Source organism: Otolemur garnettii, unplaced genomic scaffold (assembly GCF_000181295.1).
Source record: "Otolemur garnettii isolate 467f Iridium unplaced genomic scaffold, OtoGar3 scaffold00006, whole genome shotgun sequence".
NCBI classification, from domain to species: Eukaryota; Metazoa; Chordata; class Mammalia; order Primates; family Galagidae; genus Otolemur; species Otolemur garnettii.
The window spans coordinates 27,815,890-27,842,015 of NW_003852401.1; the positions used below are offsets into that span (position 1 = coordinate 27,815,890).

A 26,126-nucleotide genomic window follows, 5' to 3' on the forward strand; every position below is an offset into this window, starting at 1 on the left:
AGAAAAATCCTCTGCTTGCAAAGATTGCAATGAAGCGTTATCTTTTGTTCATCTGTTAAGTAAATATCAAAGGAAAGTGCCTACAGTTAAAGAAATGATAAATTCTATCAGGAAAGATTTCAGTTTTCTCCATTTAAAAAGACCTTTAAGGGAATTAAGGTCACAATCATTTTCCCCTAGCAGCAGCTAATAGTTTACATCTGTATTGGGCTTCCTCATTTAAAGAGCCCATACCTGGAATTCTGAACTCTGATAATGACCATCTTTTGCCTAGAAAGAAAAGGGCTAGATAACAGGAAGAACTGCCCTTACCACACTAAAAATTTTGTTTGTATATAAAAAAGGGGGGAAATGTAGCAGCCCATATAGCCTATGGCTAGGAGGAGTAAGAGTTATAGGAAACACCTGTAATGGAACACCTTGGTGAAAAGGGCATGGAGAGAGATTTGGTTCCAACAAGCATGAGAGAGCTTGCGAGATGAGAGCATTGGTGAATTAGCAGTCTCTACACCTGTGGTGTTGAGAAGCACGAGCTCAGCCTTATATTAGGCTGGAGGAGAAGGCAGTCAGGGGGCGTGTGCATTCTATCACGGATCCACTTACTCTGACTCTGTCTCCTCTCTTGCCTGCAGAACGCCAGCACGTCTCTGCTGAAGATTACCAAGCTCTGCTAAAGACTAAGAGCTATCTGTTCTAAGAAGATTGCTTGACTCTCTCTAAGATACTCTGTGTCTCTCTCTCCAGCTAAAGTAGAAAGTCTTCAAGCACCTAAGAGAAACTGTTCCTGAGCAAGGTTGCTTGGTGGTCTGTGTCCAGAACCTACCTAAGCTGGGCCCAAGACCTGGCCAGTCCTGGGCCCTGACAGTTTATTTGACTCATAGTTGTGCAGACTGTACAAGCATGGCACCAGCACCTGCTTCTGGTGAGGGCTTTAGGGACCTTCTAATCAAGGTGCAAGGTGAAGTGGGAGCAGAGCTTCAACATGTATTTGGGAGGATACACTTTAAAATATAAAGCATAAAAATCATTCTTTTTATTTTTATTTTTTTTAGAGCTAAGGTCTTGCTCTGTTGCCCAGGTTGGAATACAGTGGTAGAATCATAGCTTAATGTAACCTTGGACTCCTGGGCTCAAGGGATCCTCCCACCTCAGCCTCCCAAATAACTGGAACTACAGGCATGTACCACCATGCCCCATTAATTTCTTTATTTTTTTGTAGAGACAGTGTCTTGCTATGTTGTTCAGGCTGGTCTCAAACTCCTGACCTCAAGCATTCCTCCTGTCTTGTCCCCTCAAAGTGCTGGGATTACAGGCATGAGCCACTGCACCTGGCCAAATTATACTTCTTAAACTTTTTTTTGGTGGTTGTCCTAGTCTTAAAATATCTGTTTACACCTAATCAAAGTCCACTTTCAAATAATAGTATATACTGCTTAGGAGATAGTGCAAGTACCTCATAACAGTATATTCCCAATTCCATCCTGCTGTAACTTACAAGATTGCTGTTATTTATTTGACTTATTCATAAGTGACAATCACTGAATACAATGTTGCTATTGTTACTCAGCATAAACTTATATTTCACATTAAGAATAGGAGAAATAAGATAGTTTGTTTTACTTTCATTTATTTATTTTCTAAGGCGCTTCCTTTCTTTGTGTAGATCTGTGTTCCTGACCTGTATCATTTTACCAGTCTCTAAAGAGCTTCTTTTAAAATGACGATTCTCTCATTTCTTCTTTTGTTTTGAAGGATAATTTCACTAGAAACAAAATCTAGTTTGGTGGGGGTTTTTCTTTTAACACTTTAAGTATTTCATTCCGCTCTCTTCTTACTTGCATGGTTTCTGAAGAGAAGTCAGATGTAATTCTTATTATTGCTCCCCAGTGGGTAAGGTGTCCTCCACATCCCCCACCAGCACCCTGCTTCTTTCAAGATTTTCTCTTTGTCTTTGGTTTTATACAGTTCGCATAAGAAATACCTCAGTGTAGATTTTTTGGTGTTATCCTGCTTGGTGTTCTCTGTGCTTCTTGGATCTATGGTTTTGTGTCTGTCATCGATTTTGGAAGATTCTCGGCCATTATAATGCCAAATCTTTCCTCTGGTCCTTTTGCTTTCACTTTTCTGGTATTACCATAAGGTACTTATTATACCCTTTGTAGTTGTTCCACAGATCAACATAATATTTCAATATTTTGAAGTATCAAGAAATATTTTTTCAAGAATAAAGGTAAACTGAAAGTTTGATTTAGGAACATCAGTTCTACTTCATTTGTTCACGCATCTATTCATTCATTCAACATATATTTTTTTAATTGAATGCCTACTTTATGTCAGTTCTAATAGCCTTTATTTAATAACATGTCCTTGTATGTATAAGTCCCTGGAGCATTTCTCAGCTGTGACAACATCTTTTTGATGATGAACCAGAAATTAATAACTCAATCTTTTATTTTTTGTTTTGAGGATTTAACAGAAACCAATTGGAAGAAAAATCATGTAAAAGCCTACAATGACCATCTTTTCTATGGAAAAAATAAATAAAAAATAAGAATTAATGATATTATTTACAGTCACTGCATTTTGCTCTTGAAGGAGAAACCACTGTGTTGTCAGGAAACTCTGTCAAAAAGTAAAAAATATAAGTGCCTATGCAAACTTTGCAGGTTAAATATAGTTTTTTAATTATGAAGGCATCCAATGAAGGGGGAATATGTTTATGTATTTTAATGATTTACAATTAGAAGGACCAGTTGAAACGAAGGAAGTGAATACCACCACAGAGGGCTTACTTTTATCCCTTGAACTTGGTTCTTTTTGCCAGATGGAGTCATGCATGAACAGCAGCCCATTCTTCAGTCTGTGATAGTCTTACCAAAAGCTAAACTTCACAGGAACAATGTGTATTAATAGTGAACACAAACACAGAATTACTAAATATTTTGATTTATGTTCTTGGCTGCAAAATTGCTGCATCAGAAGAACTTTTAGTATCTATGGCTATTCCTTCATGATGAGGGGTTAATAAATAGTATGCCTAAGAAGGATCTCTCTCTGAAGCCAGGAGAAGGTAGTTTAATTTTCTAGTGTTATACTGAACAAAAGAACAGCTGTATTTGACTAGCTTTGAAAAAAATTAAAAATAAAAAAGAACAGCTATATAAACGCAGGGGTATCTTGCTTTATGCAATAGAATATCTCTGAAAGGCCAGTTTGCATATAAGTCAGACATTACATTTGAAATATATTCTAAATGTACTATGGGAAAGCTAAATATATATGTAAAGTCTTTTTTCAGTCTGTGGAATCACTAATAATACATCTCATGGGCTTTTATTTTTGAAATATAATTACTATGTGCAAAGCGTCATGCACTATTCAAAAACAACATGCTCCATATAACTAGAGTTATTTTATATGACTGAGGTCTATATTTCTAAGTACTAGTATTTTTAAACAATGTGAAAGCATCTATATTTATTCTGAAAATTGCAGGCTCTGGAGGCAAACACTATGTTTTCAAAATCTAAAACCTACAACTTGGTAACACTGTGAATTCTATAAAATTTGCATAAGAATTCAACGATTTATTTTATTTATTTGAGACAGCCTCTCACTGTCACCCTGGGTAGAGTGCCATGGCATCATCAGAGCTTACAGCAACCTGTCTCTTAGGCTCAGGTGATCCTCTTGCCTCAGCATCTGGAGTGGCTGGGAGTACAGACGCCTGCCATGATGCCTGGCTAGTTATAGAGATGAGGTCTCACTCTTGGGTAGGCTGGTGTCAAGCTCCTGAGCTCAAGCAATCCTCCTGCCTTGGCCTCCCAGAGTGCAAGGATTACAAGCATGAGCCACAGCAGCTGGCCCTTCTAAGATTTATTATCCATGTTAAATAAGACAATGCATGGAAGTACTTAGCATAATACATGGCCTAATACATATTAATCTCATTTGCAACATAGTTTTAAGTGAAAAATACAGATGGTAGAAAGTAATTATCGCTTTAGTTTTTAACAATGTGCATAAAATATGCAAGGTGTATCAAAAAGATTATACATATTTTAAGAAAGGAAAAAACTATTAATATCGTAATACTCAATATGTACTGATAACAAAAGATGAATACAAGTGGCATTTGAGCACCTCTTATAATTGCAGAAGTCAAACAGGGGTTCAGTATTACAATTATAATACAGTTTTTTTCCTTAAAATGTATAGGCATTTTTAGCACCTTCTGTATGTCTTCTATTCTTTTAATTTTTAAATTATTAAAACAAGGAATGCCAACTGTACACACAAAATCAAGGAAACAGGTACTGAAAAGTTAAATTAAAAGTAAAGTCTGTTACAACATTGAAGAACTTTGAAAACATTTCGTTAAATAAAAGAGGCCAGTTACAAACGACCACAATGTGACATAATTCCACTTATACGAAACAGAATAAACAGAAAGTAGGTTGGAATCTAACTAGGGTTGGGAGGGAGATGATGACTAAATGGCGTAGGATTTCTTTTTGAGGTGATAAAAATGCTCTAAAATTGATTGTGGTGATAGATGCATAATTGTGTGAATATACTAAATTGATCTATACACTATAAAAGGGCAAATTATATGGCTTGTGAATTATATTGCAAGCTATTTTTTAAAAAAGTAGAGTCTTCCACTCCATATTCTACTCCCACCCCCAGTACCATGTGCTGCCCATACGTAGTATACACTTCTAGTTCTTTTGTGGGTTCTTGACTTACCAACTTTGGACTGTCTGTTGACCCTCTATAGGAATTCTTCCTAATATATCTACTACCACCATTCCTAGATCCTCCTGTTCCTGAATTTTTTAGGGCTTTTATTCATTTATTTTCGTACCTGAGTTGCTTCCCTATTCCTTCTCTTTTTCCGCACATACGCCACACATAGAAGGAAAATCTAAATTATATGTGTACAGTATAAAAGAGTATCTCTGAGAGGTGAGACATGGATCATTAATTTTACCCCTTTCATATTTCTATATTTTCTAAATTTCAGCAACTATTAGGTGTTATTTATATATTGAACATAACTAAATCAGCTGTTATGTATATTGGTGAACATATTTGAAGGATTATTTTAAAGATTTGCATTCCTCATTAAGCAGAATTCTCAGCCTGTTTCCCTTTTCCTTAATAATATTGATTATGCTGATCATACCTCCAAGCCAAGCTTCCTCCTAATTTTTGCACAACTTCCAGAGTGATTTTTCTAATACACAAATATGATTGTGTCTATCTTATACACAAAAGCATTGAGTTCCTCCTCTTTATCTCTCACTAAAGACATATCTGGGATTCTTGCTCGCTGCACAGAAGGCTCTTCCACAGCCCAACCCACCCCACTATTTTCAGAGTTAATTCTTAATGTTAGACTCTGTGCTAGAATTACAAAGAAAAATGGGAGGTGGATGTTATAACTTTGGGTGTTCATAGATGGTGAACTGCTGCTACCTCTCAGTAGGTGAAATGGTCAGGTTAGTGCACAAAGCAGAATCACTATGGCATTTCAGAACCCTGCATATTCTGTGCAATGAACAAATAAACACTTATCATCTGTCATCTTTTTTAGTTAAAACAAGGAAGCCTAGAATTGCCCTGGGAATAGAAGATGGGCATCAAGAAAGTGAACTTTGAAAAACAGGAGAAAAAGGAGGCTCTTCTGATAATAAGGCCACTTCTATGTATGCAGGTGAAGTGATGGATAATTATAACCCATGTTGTAAGGGGTTTGGAGTCTACTGAGGCTTTTATGCAAAAATACCATCTCTTACCCATCTATGTTCTTTAGCCCTCAAAACAACTCTGTGAGATCTCACTGATATCCTCCATGAACAGATAAAGAATGAGACTAACAGAGATTAAATTACCGACTCTAGATTACACAGCAAATTCAGTCAGACTTCCCTCCGTCTCCAGATTCTGTCGCCATCATGGATAAAACATGAGGGATTACTGTTTAATCTAAGAGCAAGAAAGTGGAAAGAAGTAGGATTTCAGTTTCTGGAACTGAAGGCCACCACACAGAAACAAAGAACTCTTGGAACTATTTGTGCTCCACACTGTGACCAAAACCACAACAGGAGTTCAGCATTCTGTTTACTGCATGCCTAGCACCGGGCTGAATGATTTGCATATATTACTGAATTAATCCTCAGCTCTGAGGTAGCTACTTTCTCTTTCTCCATTGTCTAGAGGAGAAAAGCAAGGCTTAGATACGTAGCTTAGCCCAAAGTCGCACAATGAGTAAGTGGCACAGCTGGGACTTAGACCCTTGACAGAGCCCATGATCTTCTGCTGAGGACAGTAAATATGGCGCATGCCTTTACTGAGAGTGGTTAGAAGGGTTTCTTCCTTGGTGGTGGTCTTTTTCCCTTTTAAAATTTAGGATAGCTGTTTCTAGAGTTTCAGGCGTCACACATCAGCTTTTCGGAGTCCCTTTTCTGTGTTTGGCTCAAAGCCGTCCTGATTAAATGGATGGATGGGTATGGCGACAACAGGTTTCTTCTGTGATTTTCCTCATCTTTTCAAGCTTGCCTGCCTAGTGCTCTAACATTACCAACCCATTGCAATTGCTTGTATTATTTAGCCTTGGTATAAAATACATGAAAATGAGAATTTTATAGTAAAAGAAGTAGAAGAAACACAAAAATTAAAATCTATAAACCCGATTTCCAGTCCCAATTCTGCCCTTTGTAGCTGTGTGTCCTTGGCCAAACCTGTTTAATTTTGTTAAATCCTTTAATTTTTTTAAATCCTAAATTATTAATAACGGTTGCCTTTACGCCTCCCCTCATAGAACGCATAGAATCTTCAAAACTGATTACTGGGGAATTCATTAAAAACAAACACCCCCGCCCCCAACAACTGTTTCTTGAATTCTCTCACTTTTAAATCTAAAAAAACCCTCAAAGTGCTGCGTAAAAATATATATATATTTTAATTTCCTTGATTTATCTCTGAAAACTAGAGTCCAACTTATCTCTGTTGATTTGGAGCTTTTGGTTTTCGAATAGAAGATATTTTTCTTTAAATAGCAGAAAGTATAGCAATCTCTTTAGGTAAAAAGTAGATATTTGAGATATATTCAAAATACACTCATTTCAGCGGAAAATGACTCTCGGACATATTTTCTCTTTCAGTTCATGAATTATAATTATTACGGTTAAGCAGGTGTATTTTCTTTAGTTGTTACGGGAGCTCTGATTGCTGATTTGCTCACCCATGCATATTTTGAGACGCCATGAATATTTTCTTTCCTCAGCCCTCCCTGTAGTTCTTTATTTTATGGTTCTAAAATAATATCTTTGTTTCTTGCAGCAGCAGCTTAAACCCGGAATCATTTTGACCTTGGCCGGAGCAGAGCGATTAATGAAATGGAGCTGGATGACAGAGCCAGCAGAACATTCACAGCAGTCATCTTTCCCCTTCAGTTCTTTTGTCCTTGGGTCTCAATTCTCCCCCCCTCCCCCCTTTTTTGGACTCTATTCCACTTCTCCTGGGCTGAGAGAATTCCTTTACGTGTTTGGGTGGAATTGCGGATTTGGGGGTCATTGGTGTGGATGTAGTAACTGTGAGTGATGGTGCTGTCATCCAGGGAGAGTGAATAAACGTAAAAGAGAAGAGAGCCATCAATAGGACAGACTCCTGCATCAACGCCCTCATTTCTCATGTCAACTCTAATGTATTGCCTGGATAGTTTTCTTGTTGGCATTTAAAAAGTTTTCATTAGCTAAATAGACAAATACACACATAAATAAAGCTGCCATTTATTTAGGTACCATACAATTAAAAGACTGAAGATCACTGAAAAGAATGAATGGATATACACACCTGACCTCTGGGTGAGAGGTCATTGTAAACATGTCACCCAAAGCAGAAAACAAGCTATTACCAAAATATATACATATATATGTTTATATATCTTCTGTATTTTCTCTTTTCTATGTCTTCTATGAATCTTTTTTCTTAACATAGAAAAATAATTATATCTATTTTATCTATAGACAAAAAATAAGAAGACTTAGTAATCCATATAACACATAGAATCAAAACATTTAATGTATAAAGAGCCCATATATTATTAAGCAAATTGTAAATAATGCAATAAATGGCTAATGAGTATTATTGTTAGAAAGGAAAATTTTTTTTAAAAAAATGAATTAGTTATTATAATTAAGTACATTTAATTAGTGACTGAAGTAGAGGGACTGGGGAAAAACATAAGGATAAGGAGGAATTGCAGAGTGTTTATTTGGAGTTTAGATTAATGATGCTGGAGGTACAATTAGATTAAACTGTTGGCATCTATTCTCAGTGATATCAATTATTCCTCACGTTAATGATATTATAATAGAAAATCCACAGGCAAAGAGATTAAAGAGAAATTGGAGCTGAAACAATGTGTCATGTAATTTTTCTACCTTAAGGGGAGGTATGGGGATGAGTTTACAAGAGGTCTGGAACACAGATAATAATATGAAGACACAGGGAATGGTCTTGGGTTGTCATGAAACTTAAGAATCTTCTGGGGAGGCTCGGCGCCTGTGGCTCAAGTGGCTAAGGCGCCAGCCACATACACCTAAGGTGGCGGGTTCGAATCCCCAGCCCGGGCCGCCAAACAACAATGATGGCTGCAACCAAAAAAAAAAAAAATGGCCAGGGGTTGGGCGCCTGTGGTCCCAGCTACTTGGGAGGCTGAGGCAGGAGACTCTCTTGAGCCCAGGAGTTGGAGGTTGCTGTGAGTGTGATGCCATGGCACTCTACCCAGGGGGGATAGCTTGAGGCTCCGTCAAAAAAAAAAAAAAAAGAATCTTCTGGGGAGCTATAGTCCTCTTGATTCTCCTGCTAAGGAAGATGTGGTTAGTGCAAATAATGAATGTTTCGTGAATTAATATTGTATTATACGGAGGGGTCAGCATCTGTGGAGGAAAGTTTTGGACTTGGCAACCACAGAGGAAATTCTCCTAAAATGGTGGCTCTCATAAACTAGCTAGAGTTTTTAGTAATGATGTCAGCCTTCTGCTGGGATTCCTTTTCCATTATTTTTTATTTGTTTTGTTACCATCAAGAAGGGTTGAGTCCTCCCAAACGAGTTAAAAAAATACAGAATAAAAGCAGAACATATGCGAAAATGTTAATGCAAATTGGTAGTCAAAGAAACGCAGGGTTTTTTTTTTTTTTAATATTTGAGAATCTTCTCAAATGAGCAGCAACACAGATCAGAAATATGACAGAAACAATGCACTTTTCTCTAGTATTAAATCGCTATGTACAAATACAGGAAAAGGTGAGGACAAATTTTTTGAAAACAATTACCTTTGTTAACAAAGCAAAGTGACCTGAAAAAAATACCACCAAGGGAAACAAAAACAGAACAAAAAACCCCAAAACAACCAATACAGTTTGTAAACACAGCATAAATAATAGACAGATTCTGTATTGAATGATAGTCTCTGCAGGTTTGGAAAAGGGGACCAAGTCCCACTTTCACCAAAATGTTACACAAAAACTTGTGGGCAGATAGAATTTGGTAATGTGAGAATAACTTGTTTCTTCTTGGCTTTAATTTTTACTGCCAGTAGTTTTTATGATGGTATTTAAGAAAATAAAACATCTCTTTCTTCTATCTAGACAACAGGGTTTTTTTTTTCTTATTTGAGGCAGATTCCTTTAAAATATATAAGTTGATTGTGTTCAAGATTTGATTTCCCCGACTCTTTCTGAACCTGAGGCAATCTGACCTTAAAAACAAAAAAAAAGCTATTCACCTACAAGATATGTGTATTATTTTATTATTGTTCTTTTAATGTTTAACGTGATGTGGCTTCTAAAACAATCAGAGCTCTGGGATCCGTGATTCATACACTCGCATCTTAGTGAGAAGCACAGACGTCGCTCTGCTTGATCTTCCCAAACAACAGATTTCTGTCTGTTTCTGTCTGTGAAAGTCGAGCACACAGAGCAAGAAAAAGGAGCAAACCGGCAGCAGCTCCATGCTTAGGAAGACAAAATCCTCATGGTTTGTGCTGTTGGTCCACTCAGAAACAAAAACAACCAGAGAGAGAGAAAGAAAGAGAAGAAAAATTTTATGTGCTCAAGGTGTGAACTGTAGTTATAGTGTCCCCAATAAGAAAGAAAACAGGAGGCACAATCTAAAGTGCTTTTACACACTCACACATACACGCACACACACAATTAAAAACATGACTCCAATTTATTGGAAATTCTTCCAACAAGAGCAATCACTCTAAGTTGTTACTGTGAAATTAACTTGGTTTTACTTCTTTTCTTTTCTAGACAATACTGGTGCAAGAAAATATTTCAGTTCTCAACCTCATAATGTACTGCAGAGTCTGTCCCGCTGATTCGATTAAAGTGATAGAGACCTTAAAAAAAAAAAAAAGGTATATTGGTGATCAGTTTCCCTTAAAATACGCTTCAAAAAATGCAGAGGAAAACACAGAATTTTAAATGAAAATAAAAAGTGCTCTCAAGGGATCTGAGAAAACAGCACCAAATATATTATTTAAAAAATTAAATATTATTTACAAAAAGTATATTTCACAAGCAACTGTTTTTTTTTTTTTCAATATATATCCACTTGAAAATCTTTTCATAAAGGGGACACTTCTTTTGCATGCACTGACCCACCAGTAAAAATTTCCTCTACCCTATCTTTGTAGAGGATCTCTGAGACCTTTGCTAGGTCTCAGTCTGGCCCAGCTGACAACCTGTCGGTATCAAGTCAGGCACCTGTGGCTCAGTGGGGAGGGCGACGGCTCCACATACTGAGGGTGGCAGGTTCAAACCCGGCCCTGGCCAAACTGCAACAAGAACAAAAAATAGTCGGGTGTTGTGGCGGGCGCCTATAGCCCCAGCTACTCAGGAGGCTGAGGCATGAGAATCGCCTAAGTCCAGGAGTTGAAGGTTGCTGTGAGCTGTGATGCAATGGCACTCTACCAAGAGCGATAAAGTGAGATTCTGTCTCTAAAAAAAAAAAAAGAAAGAAAGAAATGCAGTTTTAAATAAGGGTTTCTCCCCACTTTTTTAATATGGAAATCATCCTTTCAATTTAACAGCAAATGTTAAGACTCATTATTATCAAATATCGTTTATTGTCTACCAAGGTCCACCTCACCCCATTACTGGCAGAATCCCCAAGTGACTCAACTGTAGGGTAAAATCCAAATTGGTTCAAGACTTAGATGTAAACAATTCCTGTTAGTCTTGGTCCTCTCGTCAATGATTGGTTTAGGAAAGGAAATGTCACCCATTTCCAGCCACTGAGATCTGAGGATTGGGTTCCTGGGAAAGGTTTCCTCTTCCTGTGAAGAAGATTCCAAAAGTGTTGATCCATTATTATTTCTGGTTATTGTCTTGCTGGATGTATAGGCCAGAACTGTTTATCCATCTTGTATACCTGAGGGCAGTCACCCTCAGGGCAAAGCAGAGAGAAGAAATCTGACATTATTGAGCCATTGAATCAAACAGTTCTGAAGACTGCTATACCATTGATCCTTTGTGAAATGTGATGTTTTTCCTTATTAACTGTTCTCTATTGAGGTTCTCTGTTCCTTAATACACACACACACACACACACACTCTTCAGTCCACTGCTATTGGAAAATCAATTCTTTTAATACTCCTGCCAGGAAATTTGGTGAAACATGTAACAAGGTTTTACTCTAGCAAAGTCACTTCCATAATTTTAATAATTGTATATTAGCATCAAGTTTATATATGATAGTATAGCTTATGATGATGAAAAATAGTAAAAACTAAATTTTCACTAATAAAGGACAACAAAGAGATTTTGTGATGATGGATGCCACCCTCTTTTTTTACAAATCAAAGAAAAAATTATGTAAAATCAAGTAATCCCCTGCTTGTACCCATAATAAGAGTATGTGTATACAACAAAACCTATTATCAGAAAGAAAATAGAATTTCAGTTGATTGTGAGTATACCTTCCATTTACCTGTGTATCAAACATTTTTGAATGTCAACAGTGTGGCGGGCATTCTTCTAGGTGCTGAAGTGGGTCAATGAAAAAGTAAATCACTGGACTCATAGAGATTATATTCTAGAGAGGAAGACAATAATCAATAAGGCAAAGATATTAAAAGGTAGTTTGGGGGGAAAATAGGGTTGTGCAATGGAGAGTAAACGGGTTGGTAGATGGGGATGACTGCAGATCGAGTTGTTGTCAAGGAGTCTCTGGGATAGGATATGGGAGATGAGAAGGGCTGCCTGTGTAAAGAGTAAAAAGACTGGTCAGGAGGTGGAGCAGTAGAAACAAAAATTCTAATGTGGAAAAGAACCTGGCCTGCTACAGAAGCAGAAATGATGCCACAATGGTTGGTGCAGAGTGATGGGGGGCGGGGGGCTTAGTTCTAATGGAATGGGAGAGCTGGGCAGGATCCCGTTCATGTGTAAGACCTTACCACACAAGGACTTGGAGTTTCATTGCAACAGCTGTGGGAAGCCACTGAATTATTTTAAGCTGGGAGATGGCTTAACACAACAGTCCCTCGCTGGCTGCTGTGAGGAGAATGGATTGTGATAGAAGCAGAGAGAACACTTAAGAATCTATGGACAGATGGGAGATGGCATACCATGTAAGAATATATTTTGGAGGTAAAACGAATAGATTTTTCTAGTGGACTATATCGATGGTGTGGTGATGAGAGAAATAGCTACACAAGTGAAAAATCTCAAAATAAATAGTTATATATATGAGTCTGGAGTTCAGGGAAAGGTCTACACTGACCATAATGTCCAGAAGCTGGTGCAACACGTTGATCCATTCTCGCTTGGGGTCACCTGTTCTATATAGAGTCCTTCTCAGATGAATATCCAAGGGTCAATTTTTACTGTCCTCATTGCCCCTGCCTAGGTCTCTTTCTGTTACTCTTTTGCCCCAAGGCTCCTGATCTATCTTGGAGAGACTGAGTCACATACTTCAGCTTCTGTGTATCACTAGTCCTTGGGATGCTTTTTGGTAACATGTTTATAAGACAAAAAACTTTACTTTCAGCAAAACTCTGGTTTATTATTGTGTTCATAGTTGGCAAGAGGTAGAAGGGAGGGAAAGGCCCCAAAGGGCAGATAAACACCTCCCCAAATATAATGCTCATAACAAAGAGAATATGGGGAAATCAGCCTCCTCAGGCACTGCTGGAGGGAGGCTATTTGGTATAGAGACTCAAAGTTATAAAGATGTGCTTAGCTTTTGATCCAGAAACTCCATTTCTACTTTCTTTTCATATGGAAATCATCATACAGGCGGGAAAATATTTAGTTATAAGAATAATAATGGCAGAATTCCTTGTAATAATGAAGCATACTCTATCGAATATTTCTGTGCCATATCTCATAATCTTTTACATAGCATCTACACTGTATCTAATTTAACAATAGGAGATTGTAGAGGAATGGACACCGTGCTTGCAAAGGGCAGTTACTGATTCTTATCACATTAAAAGGAAATTCTGAGAACAGGACGGTCTCCTGGCAAGCCTAGAGATGTTTTGTGACTTGGAGGCAATCCCCCACGTAACTCGGTGTTCTGGAATGAGATAAGATCGGTCACTCAGTAGTAAGCATGTGTTAAACGTTGATGCTTAGTAGTTCCTCATGGGGGTTGTGGGGAAAGAATATGGGGAAAGAGCACATGGCAATCCTTACGCATGCAGCCTTCATATGAAATTACCTTAACTCACCACACCTGTTGTGTATGTCATTACCTTAACTCTCCACACTTGTTGTGTATAACCTTAATGAATACCTGTTGTGGAGGGTGCTCTGGGCTACCCTACCCTCAAGGTTAGCCCGCCTCCCACAACCTTGTACTTGTAATCCATGTTACGCCTGGTTCCTTCCTGCGGCACCCCAGACCAGGGCCTCAGGGGCCGTGACAGGAGATATTTTATGGATAACCAAAACAATGAAATATTCCCCTGTCAGGAACAAGGGAGTGTTAACACTGAGGGAAAATGTTAATACATTGTTGAGCAAAAATAAATTACAGAGTAGTGTATATATTATAATCACATAACAACAATAAAAAGATGAAAAGATTTTATACCAAAATAGTTAACAGTGATCTTGGCATTAATTGGGACCTTCATTATTTCCTTCTTCTCTCTTTTCTTCCATCCTTCTTTCCTTCCTATTTTCTAAATGACCATGTATAAGATTTAAAAAATCTTAAGAAAAAAGGGAAAATTGGTGCTATTGAATGATAAACTGTAAATGGGCAGAATTGGGAGCGCTATTACAGATGTTAACGTGAGTACTAGCACCTGCGATTCATACCAAGTGGGGAACTGACAGTGCAGAGAGAGAAGTAGACATTCATAGTAAGTAATTGCTTTACCTGATGGTCCCTCTGAAAATATTTGCTGATATTTTTAGGTCTCAAATAATTGATAATGGACATGAGACTGAGTCAAAGTCCTGCTCAGAGTCAAATGTGACCATGCTCTTGCTCAGTGTGAGTGAAGGAGAACCACACCCAGAAGGGGATGTCTTGGGTGCTACGCTGCACCTAGGACGTTGCTTACCCTTCTCAGTGCAAGAGAACTTAGAAATAAGTGGTCTCAAAAAGACCCACCTCAGACCACAGGTGATTGCCTCAGAGTCTTTGCTTCCACTAACTCCTCTGTCTGTAGAAGCTGAAAGTCTGCCTTTGAGATTAGATATAAACCATATGGCACATTCCAGAGGTCTGAGGTATGCCTCCTTGCCTTTTTTATGCTGTGCTTTCTGCCTAGAATGCTCCTTCCTTCTCCTCTAATGACACCTGGCCCGAGGCTAAGAAATACCACCATAAGCAATCATCTGTTTATAGATTCTAACAATGGAAAGAGGACAAAATCTCTATATTCATCCTCCAAATTTATAACCCCTACCTACTTAGCCTGAGAAGTGGGTGGTATTGACCCATGTCAGTTGTAAACAGAGAGTGATGAAAAGATCAGACACACGCTCCTTGGGTTGATAAAACAGGGTTTATTTAACCAGCAGGGGTGTCCAACCTGTGGCCCACAGGCCTCATGCTGATTATGTGTGGCTGTTTTGCTCATCTGTGGTGTCAGGAATCATAAAAATTATGCATGGATCTTTTTTTTTCTCATCAACTTTTATTAGTGTTTGTGTTTATAACATAAGGTCTAAGATCACACTTATTCTTCCAATGTGTGGCATAAAAAAGAAAAATTTGGACATCACTGAAAGAGTAGAAAAGGAAATCAGCACAGTCATAATGTCGACCACGGAGATCAACAACATCCAAGAACAGACAGGATTGGTCTTCTAAAATCCTCACCTGAGGGTGCACAGGTACAGATAGTAACATCTGGTTAAGGCTGCAATCAGTCCTGGAGACTAGCCTATTAGATACAGTTAGTCTGTATGGTTAGACTAACTGTATATAAGTTTATAACTATCTAAACTTAAATACACAAGACTGAATCAGTTCTCTAAGTAGGCTAGTCTGAGGATGTGCTGGGGACCACCTCGTTGGAGCTGGAGAACATCACTAAACTCAGCTTTGTACTATGGAAATAAATGAAGACCAACAAAATGAGAACAAGCAAAGACTATTTATTCAGAACTTGCAGCAGCAAGGGAGTCAGCCACCATCCCTTGCTTTTTGGCAGACACTCAAAGGCAGACACAGGAGTGAAAAAAAGACAATACTTCAAGCATGCTCTGATTGGAGCTGTTGGCATGGGAATACTATAGACACGCTGGGGACCTAAACCAGGGAAACTGTTAGTTAATAGTCAAGTCCTGGCCATTTGGGGTTAATTGCTATAGGGGTCATTGTTTGGTTTTCTGGAGTGTTGCTAGAGATAGCAGTGTGACTTCCTACAAGTCTGACTTACAGCAGGCTGGCTTCCTGGGCCAGCTGAGTTCCTGAGCCGGTTGTTACAGGTTGTGGGTCAGAGTACTACTTTTGTATTGGCTTGGCCATTGCTCCTTTATATGTTCAATCTCTTACCACAGCTTTAGTTCAATTGCAGAGAGCAATACAACACAGTACAGTAAATCTAGGCATGAACAAGCCTGCACACTTAAACTTAGCATTGCAGAGCCAGAATAGGGTCAATTTCCCAGTAGCCTCTGAGACACACGGTAACAAACCCTTAAGTCAGCTGGAAAGATTATCCTGCAATTGAAAAACAAACATGGGCAGGAAATTGAAGGCAAACAGAAGTGACAACTAGTTTTTCTCCCAAACAACCTTCATGTCCGTTGCGTTTTATCTATCAACCTTAATTAATGCAACCATTGTGTGAGTCTAATTGCTTTCCATTACTCTCAGATTTAGATGATCTAGGACCATACATCCAAATAAAGCTATCTAGGGTGCTGTCGTGACAAGTTGGGAAAATTGCTGACGGACTTGAAGATGATACCTCCTGGCAGTCAAATTGTTCTTGGACAGGATGCCACATGCAGCTGCTTAGAGACTTCTGGGAATTGTGGAGGTGCTGTTGCATTCTAAGTGTGCGCATTTAGATTAGAAGGAAGGAAAAGACACTCCACTGTAAATGAACCAATCATTCTCCCTTGGGTTTTGTTAGGCTAGGAAGAGAGATTGCTTGTCAACTACTGAATTGATTTTTATACATACATTTTAAAATGTAGCACTTTGGCGGTTCTCAACAAAGAGTAGTAAGTAACAATAATGAAACTTCCCAGTGCTTTCTTGCTATTCATTTAGAAACATTCCTGTTTGCATTACCAGAGGCCATAGCGCTTAATTTTTTTCTCTCTCTTGAGTTATGTCTCGAATAATTTCAAATGAGACTGAGGGAAAAACTAATTTCAACTCAGTCTTATAGAATAAGCATTTGTTGATGTCCTATCTTGTTCTCTGCACTATCATTTTACATGTCAAAAGGTAATATTTCATTCCTGATCTTAATAAGTAGGAAAGTACAGAATTAAGAAAATCTTGGAAAAGCTTCATAGGAACTACTAGGAAAATTAAAATAGGATGTACACTTTTAAAATTAATAAAAATGTACCAGCAAGTAAAACATCATCTAGAAACTCCACAGAAATAAAAGGAAAGCAAGAAAACATTGAAAAACAAGAAGACAATGCCATTGACAATGTGATAACAACCAAAGGATATGACTTAAATTTCCCTTATTATAGGCAAAGATTAGCCATATTATACCTATAAATAACCCTCCTCTTAAGTAACTATTTTTTTCACATTACATGAGTAATGTGCCATTGTGGTAACAAGGTTTGAGGGAGAAACATCTCACACATGCACGTGAAAACTCAACTGTCATCCTTATAAACTACAAAAGAATTACCATCCTAAATAACTCTAGATGCCTCAGTGTGAAAAGATGAGCCAAGATGTACCAGGAAAACACAAATAACCCAAAAGTAGATGTTGCAATCCCAATACAAACAAAGTGTAATTCAAGATCAAAGAATTAAAATGGAACAAAGGATATAATTTTATACTGATGGAAATAATCAAAGTATCATCTTTTGGCAAAGATTCTAAGAGCTAGGCTCATTCATACTGAGTGTGCACTGGTAGATTTTGTTGGAGCAGGAGACTAGGCAACTGGGCTGAGACAGAATGCAGGGGCTTCAAGATGCCATCCCCGCAGGTGTTAACAATCTTCAGGTGGACGCTAATTAGAGGGCTGATAGCCACAGGCAGAACCCACTTCCACCAGCCTGTCCTCTATCTCTGTCACTGTACATGAATTCACACCTCTGACTTGGGGGGGGGGTGTGTGGAGGGAGATCGAAATCATTTGTTGTTTTGCTCATCCCAATTTATTTTCTTCTGTGTTCAGCAATGTATTCTTGTGAGTTCATATTTGTCCAGTTTAATCTAGGGGAATCCTGAGACCCTAAATTGGGGATATTTTGCTTCAGAGAAGATTTATATTTTCATGGGCCCCTTGAGGAGTCCCTTGCTTAATGCAGGAGGCTTGGTATAGTCTTTCCAGACTGTCCAGAGGTCCAAAGCTTAGTCTCCATGTGGTAATTCTGATCCTAGTATGAGCCTCAGAACATCCATTCATTTTGACTTTATTTTTCTCTAATCTGATTTCAGTGTATCTGTCTTCCCTTCGCCCTCCTTTTATTTCCTTCCCTTCTTTCTTCCTGCCATCCTTTCCTACTTTCTTCCCTCTTGCTTCAGCCATGCTAATACAAATACAGAGTCAAGTGGATGGGAGTGAGTACCCCACTGTACCCAGTGTCAGTCAGAGTAAAACACTGTGCTCTCTTCTGAGCAGCACTTTTAAAGAGGACCATGACCCAAGTGATGCACATCCAAACATGTCAGCTGTGATAAAGATGAAGATTTGCTTATCTGGAAAAAAGAGAAGGCATGGGAACTCTCTTGAAATATCTAAAAAGATCTCACAAGACCTAGAGATAAGGCTTCTCTTTCCCTTCCAGTAGCAGAACCAACAGGTGGATCTAGAAGGAAGGTTCATGTCAGCTCAACAGAAGATGGCACTTGTACTTGTGCAAATTGGAATGGGCTGCCTTTGTTAAGGGTAAGCACCCTCTGTACACTCATGTGTATGCAGAATAAGTATCTTTGGCATTTATTCTGTGGCTAAAATGCTCTACCAAATAACCTGTACTCTCCCGGTGCTCAGATTCTAGGCTGGTTTATTCCATGATTCTCTCTCTTTAGATATAAAACAAGACATTGTAGCCACCTGGAAAAAGTATTTATCCCACATTCTCCTCTCCTAATGGAAGGAAATTTTCTGTTGCAGTATTGAAGAAACCTTTCAAATGGCTGAATCATAGTAATCATTAAGATATTTTACTTTCAAAATAGTTTTTCTCATACTATGCCCAAAAAGGCGATTAATTTTTATGTAAAATATTCTCCTCACACATATCCACGCTGGGAAAAATAGGCTGCATTTTTCAATAATAAGTTTCAGTCAGAATAGAAATTTGATTCGTCTTAAACTAAATAGAACAGACACTGGTAAGTGAGAAGAGATGACACAGCCTGAATTATATAATAAAATGTATACTATATTTCAAGGTAGTTTAATATTGAAACTATAATTCTTAATAGAACTGAATACAAACTTTTGAATATTTTTGTAGAGGATATTGAGATTTTAGTAATCGTTTTCCTCAGTATTTTACATGAAAATAAAATAATACTTGTTCTAAAATCATTGCTTTGGGGAAAGCAGAGCATATAGAATTCCACTGTGGAATAAGAATTTATGTTGAAATGTTTCAGAATTCAGATACTCTTTTCTCTGGATTGCAGAGTGACAATAGAACTCTGAGGGAGAGAGACTGGAGACCTATAGTCCTACCAGCGACAGTGGGCACAGTGGAATGGGGTGACCTAGAGGAGAAAAATCAGTCCAGACACAGGGAATGAGAGCAAAAGAAAGGCAGATTGTAGGCGAGATATTCTCCAGGACAAAAAGGAAATTTGACAAGGCAAAGGGACAAGAGAAAAACTATTTAAAACTAAGCTATTTCTCCGTATTTTATGAATGCCTTGGGGAATTGAATTATATGATTTCAGAGGAAATTAACAAAGGAGGAACTTTGGAAGCGTAACTGCTACTGGACTGGCTACCTAATGTCTTAAGTGGAGAGTCGGAACTTATCCAGAGGAGATAAAAGTTATAGAGATAATGGCTAAGCTGAGGAAGTAGTGTTGTAGTCCTTAAGGCCAGACTCTTGTAGACAGGTTATACATACATATACACATACATGTATATTTATTTAAGTTTGGTTTCTATAGTAGAATAGGAAATTCCTCAGAGTCCAGAGATAAGAGTAAAAGACTGGGTTTGCCTCTTAATAGATGTGATTCAGTTTATTCATTTTAGAAATAGAATGACCATACACAGTTAACCCTTAAACAATGCAGGATTATGGGCACTGACTTCCTGGGCACTTGGAAATCCTCGTGCAACTTGTGAGTCCTCTCAAATGTAACTGGGAATAGCCTACGGGGTTTAACCGAAGCCTTACTGATGACATAAACAGTTGACTAACACATGTTTTGAATGTTACATGTATTATATATGGTATTCTTTCAATAAAGTAAGCTAGAGACAAGAAAATATTATTCAGGGTGGGGAGGGTAAAACAAAAAAGAAAAAGGAAAGAAAATGTTATTGAGAAAAGCACAAGAAAGACAAAATGTAGTGTTCCTTAGGGGGACGTGGACCATCGTAGAGGTCTTCATCCTCGGACATCATCGTGTTTGTTGAGTAGGTTGAGGACGAGGAGGAGGAGCAGGAGGAGGAAGATGTGTTGGTCTTGCTGTCTCAGGAATGGCAGAGGCAGGAGAGGTAGAGGAGGTGGAAGGGGAGGCCAGGGAGGCAGGCAGTTACTTGGTGTAACCTTTTTTTTTTTTTAAATTTGCTTTCATTGTCTTTCATTTTTTTTTTTTTATGGAGACAGAGTCTCACTTTGCAGCCCTCAGTAGAGTACTGTGGAATCAGCTCACAGCAACCTCCACCAACCCTTAGGTCCTTGGGTTTAAGTGATTCTCTAGCTTCAGCCTCCCAAGTAGCTGGGATTATAGGAGCCTTCCAGATCGCCTGGTGCTTTTTGGTAGAGACGAGGTCTCACTCTGGCTCCTGCTGGTCTCGAACCTCTGAGCTCAGGGCAATCCACCCACCTCAGCTTCCCAGGGTGCTAGGATTACAAGCATGAGCGACTATGCCTGGCTATGGGATGGTGTCCTGTCCAGAATTTGTTCCTGACTTGCATCCGGAGCTGCCATAATAGTCTCCTGCCACTGACCCTGAACTGAAATAAACGAGTTAGGAAATAAGTGAATGACTCAATGAAGACAAATTATTATAAAATGAAACTTCATAAAGGATACAATAATTATACAAATTTACAATAAACTATGCAGTATGAAAGAGCTCAGTGAGCCACCATGGTTGTGATTGATCGCTTTTAGACTGCATGATGGGAGGAGGCACACCTCACAAATTTTGCTTTGCAAACATTTATTTTTGGATTTAATGCACCACCTCTACTACTGCCTTTCCCCCACTGAACACCAAAAATTGGGTAAATAATTACTTTACTTGATTTTATTAGTCTTCCTAATTTATTTCAGTGTTTCTGGTCTTTACTTAGAAGATGTTTTGTGAGCAGAAATATCCCACGGGAATTAAACTCTTGTTTATATCAATTAGCCTTTGGTTAAAAACTGGTTTCATTTCACATTGTTTCACTTAGATTTACTGTTTCCAAGAACCTTTTATTTCCTTTTGTACTTTTTTCTTTTTCAGACGAAGTCAAGATGTTTTCTAGCTTCTTCCCTGACCACCGGCCCAGAATGGTGACCAGGCATCCTCAGCCATATGCTTGGCTTAGTCAACAACCAGAAACTGCTGACATGCACCCGACCTCTGGAGGAAGCCTCTCTGTCAGTTTCTAACCAGTCTGCTCATCATGTAGCTGGTGGCAGGGAGTGGAGGGGACAAGGGAAAATGGCCATTGCCACCCGCACCTTTTCTTTGAGCTTCTTTCCTGAGAAGGGAGGTTTCTGCATCCAGATTAAAGACTGAGAGGAACAACAAAAGCCACAATACTGAACTTAATTTCAAGCGCCACTTCTTTCATGGAACCCATTAACTGAGAACTGAATTGTCTCATTGTTGCTACTGATAAACAGTGAAAATAAACAGCAGCACTGGGGAGGAAAGGAAGAAATCATTTTATAAAAACGGATATCTAATCTCTGAATAATTAAGAATACCCAATTTGTAGGAAATTTTTTAAAATCCTTAATCTACTTTTATGTTAGAGCATGACATTACTAGTCCTGGACATTACAGTTTATCATAATAATTATGGACAATGATGCTAAAGAATTTCACTTATTGGAAGGGCATGCTGAATTATAGAATACGATACATTGAATATTTAATAAATTAACCCCCTATTATGGTGATAATCGGGGTTCCAGAAACAATGCCTGCTGCATGTCAGCACTTAACCAATCCTAGTTAATGATAATGGTTTGAGAGCAAGTGGATGCCCCTAATTGGTTCACAGTCCAAATTAGAAGCACAGAGAAATCACCCTCCAGGTTAAAATCATTCTACAAAAGATTGTTGGTAGTTTTGAATAGTTAAAGGGAAGGAAGGAAGATTGGAGCCTTTTGCAGGGGTTGGCTCCTTTGAGAGTGTCTGGGTTTTTAGATAGAACATATTTGTATACATTTTGAACTTATTTGTATACATTTTGGCTTTGGTTGGTAGGTCTGATTATTTTTCTTTAATATAACTTTGAATTGTAACAAATTCTCCTGGGTGCTCAGCAATGGATTGAGTCCAGAATGTATACTACTATTCAAGAGAGGAAGAAGAGGAGAGGGAAATAGAGGGAGAGACAGGAGGAGAGAGAGAAATAGCAAAGGGAGGAAGAAAGGAAGGAGTAGGGCATGGAAGAGGAAGGGATAAGGGGGCAAAGTGGGAAAAGACAAAAGAAGAAGGGGGAGAAAGAGAGGAAAGGAGGTGGAGGCTGGGAGGAAGCAGACTGAATAAGAACATCTTACTCATTTTGCCACAGCAGATGGACTCCAATGTCTTTATATATAATATTCAAAAGGGAAACTGTAGATGTGATGGGTGACAGAAGGCTCTTATGCTTGGAGAACCAAAAAGAAAAAACACGATGAAATCCTTGATTATGACATCACTGCTTAGTTTTTTTTTTTTTTGCAGTTTTTTTTGGCCAGGGTCGGGTTTGAACCCACCACCTCTGGTATATGGGGCCAGCACCCTACTCCTTTGAGCCACAGGCGGCGCCCCTGCTTAGTTTTTAACTTCGGAGTGCTATATGATTTGAATACAAGTTTTTAATATATTTCAACTGGATTTGACATAGAGATAATAATACAAATTCATTTTCTTCAGTAATTTAGAATTCTTGTCTCTCAGCTTAATTCAGAGACATTTGATAGACAGAAGTCATTTTAATGGTGGAGGAGAAAATGCTGCTGGTGACTTTAGGAAGTGCTGAGCCTGGCTTTTCTGGGAAATGAGCAGAGATCATTAAACGCAAAGGGCAGGGAGAAGGTGAAGAGGTTTGCTCCCATGGGCGCTTACATCTGGTTGGTTTCCATCTGACTGATATACATCCTTTTTAGATTGCTGTCCTGCTTGGTTCTTCTCAGCACCCTCTTCAGGGATCTCATAAAGCAAATAGAGAAATGTATTAGAATAGACGAATAGAACAGAATTCCCACTGCCCTAGTTGATCTGCCTGCACTTATCCTATAGAAAAGTCCTATTTCATCCACCTGAGCTCTAATTTCTCACCCAGAGGATATTACAGTGTGAGGGGATTAATATAAATAGAAGGCATTGCTTTAAGTCCTACACTTCACTAGTTTGATGAAGTTTGAGGAAAATAGAAAGAACTCAAGTATGTTGAGGACTAGAGATTTCACACTGGTAAAGCATGAACTTTATTTATCAACTTGAAAAGAAAGGATTGTTTAATTATGTAAAATTACCCTTATCACTGGTAGCATATCCACAAATCTTGGCCGAATTTTTCTGATCCAGACTATTAAATTTCATATTAAAATATGATGAAAAATGTATTCATTAAAAAGGCCCTTTAAATAGATAAAGATTGAAAAAACAGTGAGAAGGGCAGTGCCTGTGGCTCAAGGAGTAGGGCCCCAGCTCTGTATACCAGAGGTCACAGGTTCAAACCCAGCCCTGGCCAAAAACTGCAAAAAAAAAAAAAAAAAAAAAAAAAGAAAAGAAAAAGTGAGAAAAAACAAGAATAGTGAGTATACCTAGGAAATACCATAAATAACAACTACATTTTAGGATACTTTCCCCAAAGGACGAAAACAAAATCAGGATCTAAAAATAATTACAGAAGTAGTCGAAATGTAATTGAGGACTGAGCACCGATTAGGCACTGTTCTACCTGTTTTTAATGTATTTATTGTCTTATGTAGTTCTCACAAAACCCCTCTGTGGTAAGTGCTGTTCTATTTTTAATTTTGTCAATAAAGAACTAAGAAACCAAAAATCTTACAGAATGTAGAGTGTGTACAAAGAGAATGAAATGCATCTGAATTTGAGGATGTCAGAGAATTCATCTCCTGAATCCTAGAAGGAAGATGTTGGAAAATATTTAGTAGCCACGGAAGACAATAAAGATTATACAGTTGGTGCAAAACGGAAAGCAAGTATAGCAAAAAGCATATTCACAAACCCAAATAGGCCATCAGATTGACTTCAGGAACGCTAAAATAACGAGCTACGTTTGATTTTGCTTCTTTCCTTAAATTGCCGCTACTTGATTGCTGAAAAGCTTTTCAATCTCTGCAGTACTCAAGCTGGGTGAATGGAGCCTGTCTCTGGGCACCTTTCATCTTGGAGTCAAATCATCTGCAGAGACATGATATTATGTCACTACCATTTTAAGCATACATAGAATAAACACACAAACTTGATAGTAATAATGCTAGTATTTCTGGAGTGATAGGAATAATTTATGCTTAGGACAGAAATTGAGCTTGACATGGATGTTATTTACACTTTTAAAGTTAACATATTTTTCTTGTATTCCTTCAGGAGGAAAAGAGCTAAAACAGCAGTTAGCGTCTATTAGCACTTAGCTGGCGACAGTGGACTATTTATTTGGTTTTAAAGAACATGGTTTAACTGTGGCCGTCCGGAAAATAAGGACCTTATCATACTCTAGGCACTCACAGTGTGCACCACAGGCCACAGAAAAGCACTTAGTAGTTGTGTGTAATGAAATTTGGGAAATCTGAAAAGGAAGAGCATCTCACTATTACTAGCAGCACTATAATAAATCTTTCGTAAATATGAATTATTTCCTAATTTGTTTTTGAGTTTGAATTTTTGAGTAGATCTCATCTTCTTAAAGTAAGAGGCTTCTGAAATTTATGGGACCCCAGGTAAATGTAAGGCAAACATAATATGCACCATTGATTCGACATTCTGAAAAGATCCCATGTACTACGTGCTATGCTGGGTAAGAGTGACAGCAGCAAGTCCATCCGTGCCCGTTAGGTGCTCCACTGAGGTTGGGGAGGAGAATTTTGATGTGTTAAATATTCTTTTCCTGGAAAGTAAAAAATGAAATAAGCACCTTTCCTTCTATAACACAGCTATCCAATAACCACTTGAAGGCAATGCCATAATCTTTTTGAAATCTTCTTCCCACACATGATACACAACACAATAATGTGATGACTTTGTATTGTCACAAAATATCGAAAGTTTCAAGGAGGAGAAATTTGGACGAGTCTTGGGAGAAACTTGGACGAGTCTTGGGCTGCTGCATGCTGGGGACCCTAAGCGGCACCAGGAGGTAGTCTTTTGTCCTCATATCCTGAAGGGACTTGTAATTTTTACGCCCTCCTCTCCCCGGCGGACCCATTCCCTTTCGTTTTTCAGAGGAAGAAACTCATATTCAGAAAGGTTGAGAGAGCAACTGAAATTGGAACCAGGATTTTGGATTTTTAAACATTTTAGTTGATTTGCTGCACAATTCTGCTCCTCTATCTCGGGTAGAAAGGCTGTATTATAATGATATACTTTGAGAGTTTAAGGGAGTATTCTTATGCTCCCCTTTAGTCAAACTTCAAGAACTTGTAAGTAGAAGGTCCGTGGAGACAGCAGACGATTGTAAATAGAACTTAACGCAAGCACAGCCCGACCAGACCCTCTCTAGGCTCAGACACTTTGCCTTAACCCACTCAGCGCTCCCACGAGTCGGCTGGTGGACAAGTGAGACTACGACTCCCAGGATGCAGTTCCTCCTCCTACCATCTACGCAGCCCGGGCTCCACCTCATTGCATTCTGGGAAATGTAGTTGTCTGTCACTAACTGCACTGTCCCAAAACCAGGACTGTTAGGTCAGAGGGGTCCGCCCCTCCATTGACCACACCCTCTTTGTGGACCCCGCCCCAGGTTGCTTAGGAGATGGGAAACGCCGCCGAATCTTGGTAGTAGCCTTCACGCCCCGCAGGGCAGGTGCAGAGCGCAATCCTCTGAGGTCTGTACCTTGAGGGCGCCC

General features: G+C 38.6%; 1 non-coding gene across 1 annotated transcript; it reads right to left on the bottom strand.

Moving 5' to 3' along the window:
* Positions 1–17,263: 17,263 nt before the first annotated feature.
* Positions 17,264–17,367, bottom strand: LOC111722864. The gene has a single exon (XR_002771512.1). It is a non-coding gene; the product is annotated as a small nucleolar RNA U13 (small nucleolar RNA).
* Positions 17,368–26,126: the final 8,759 nt, after the last annotated feature.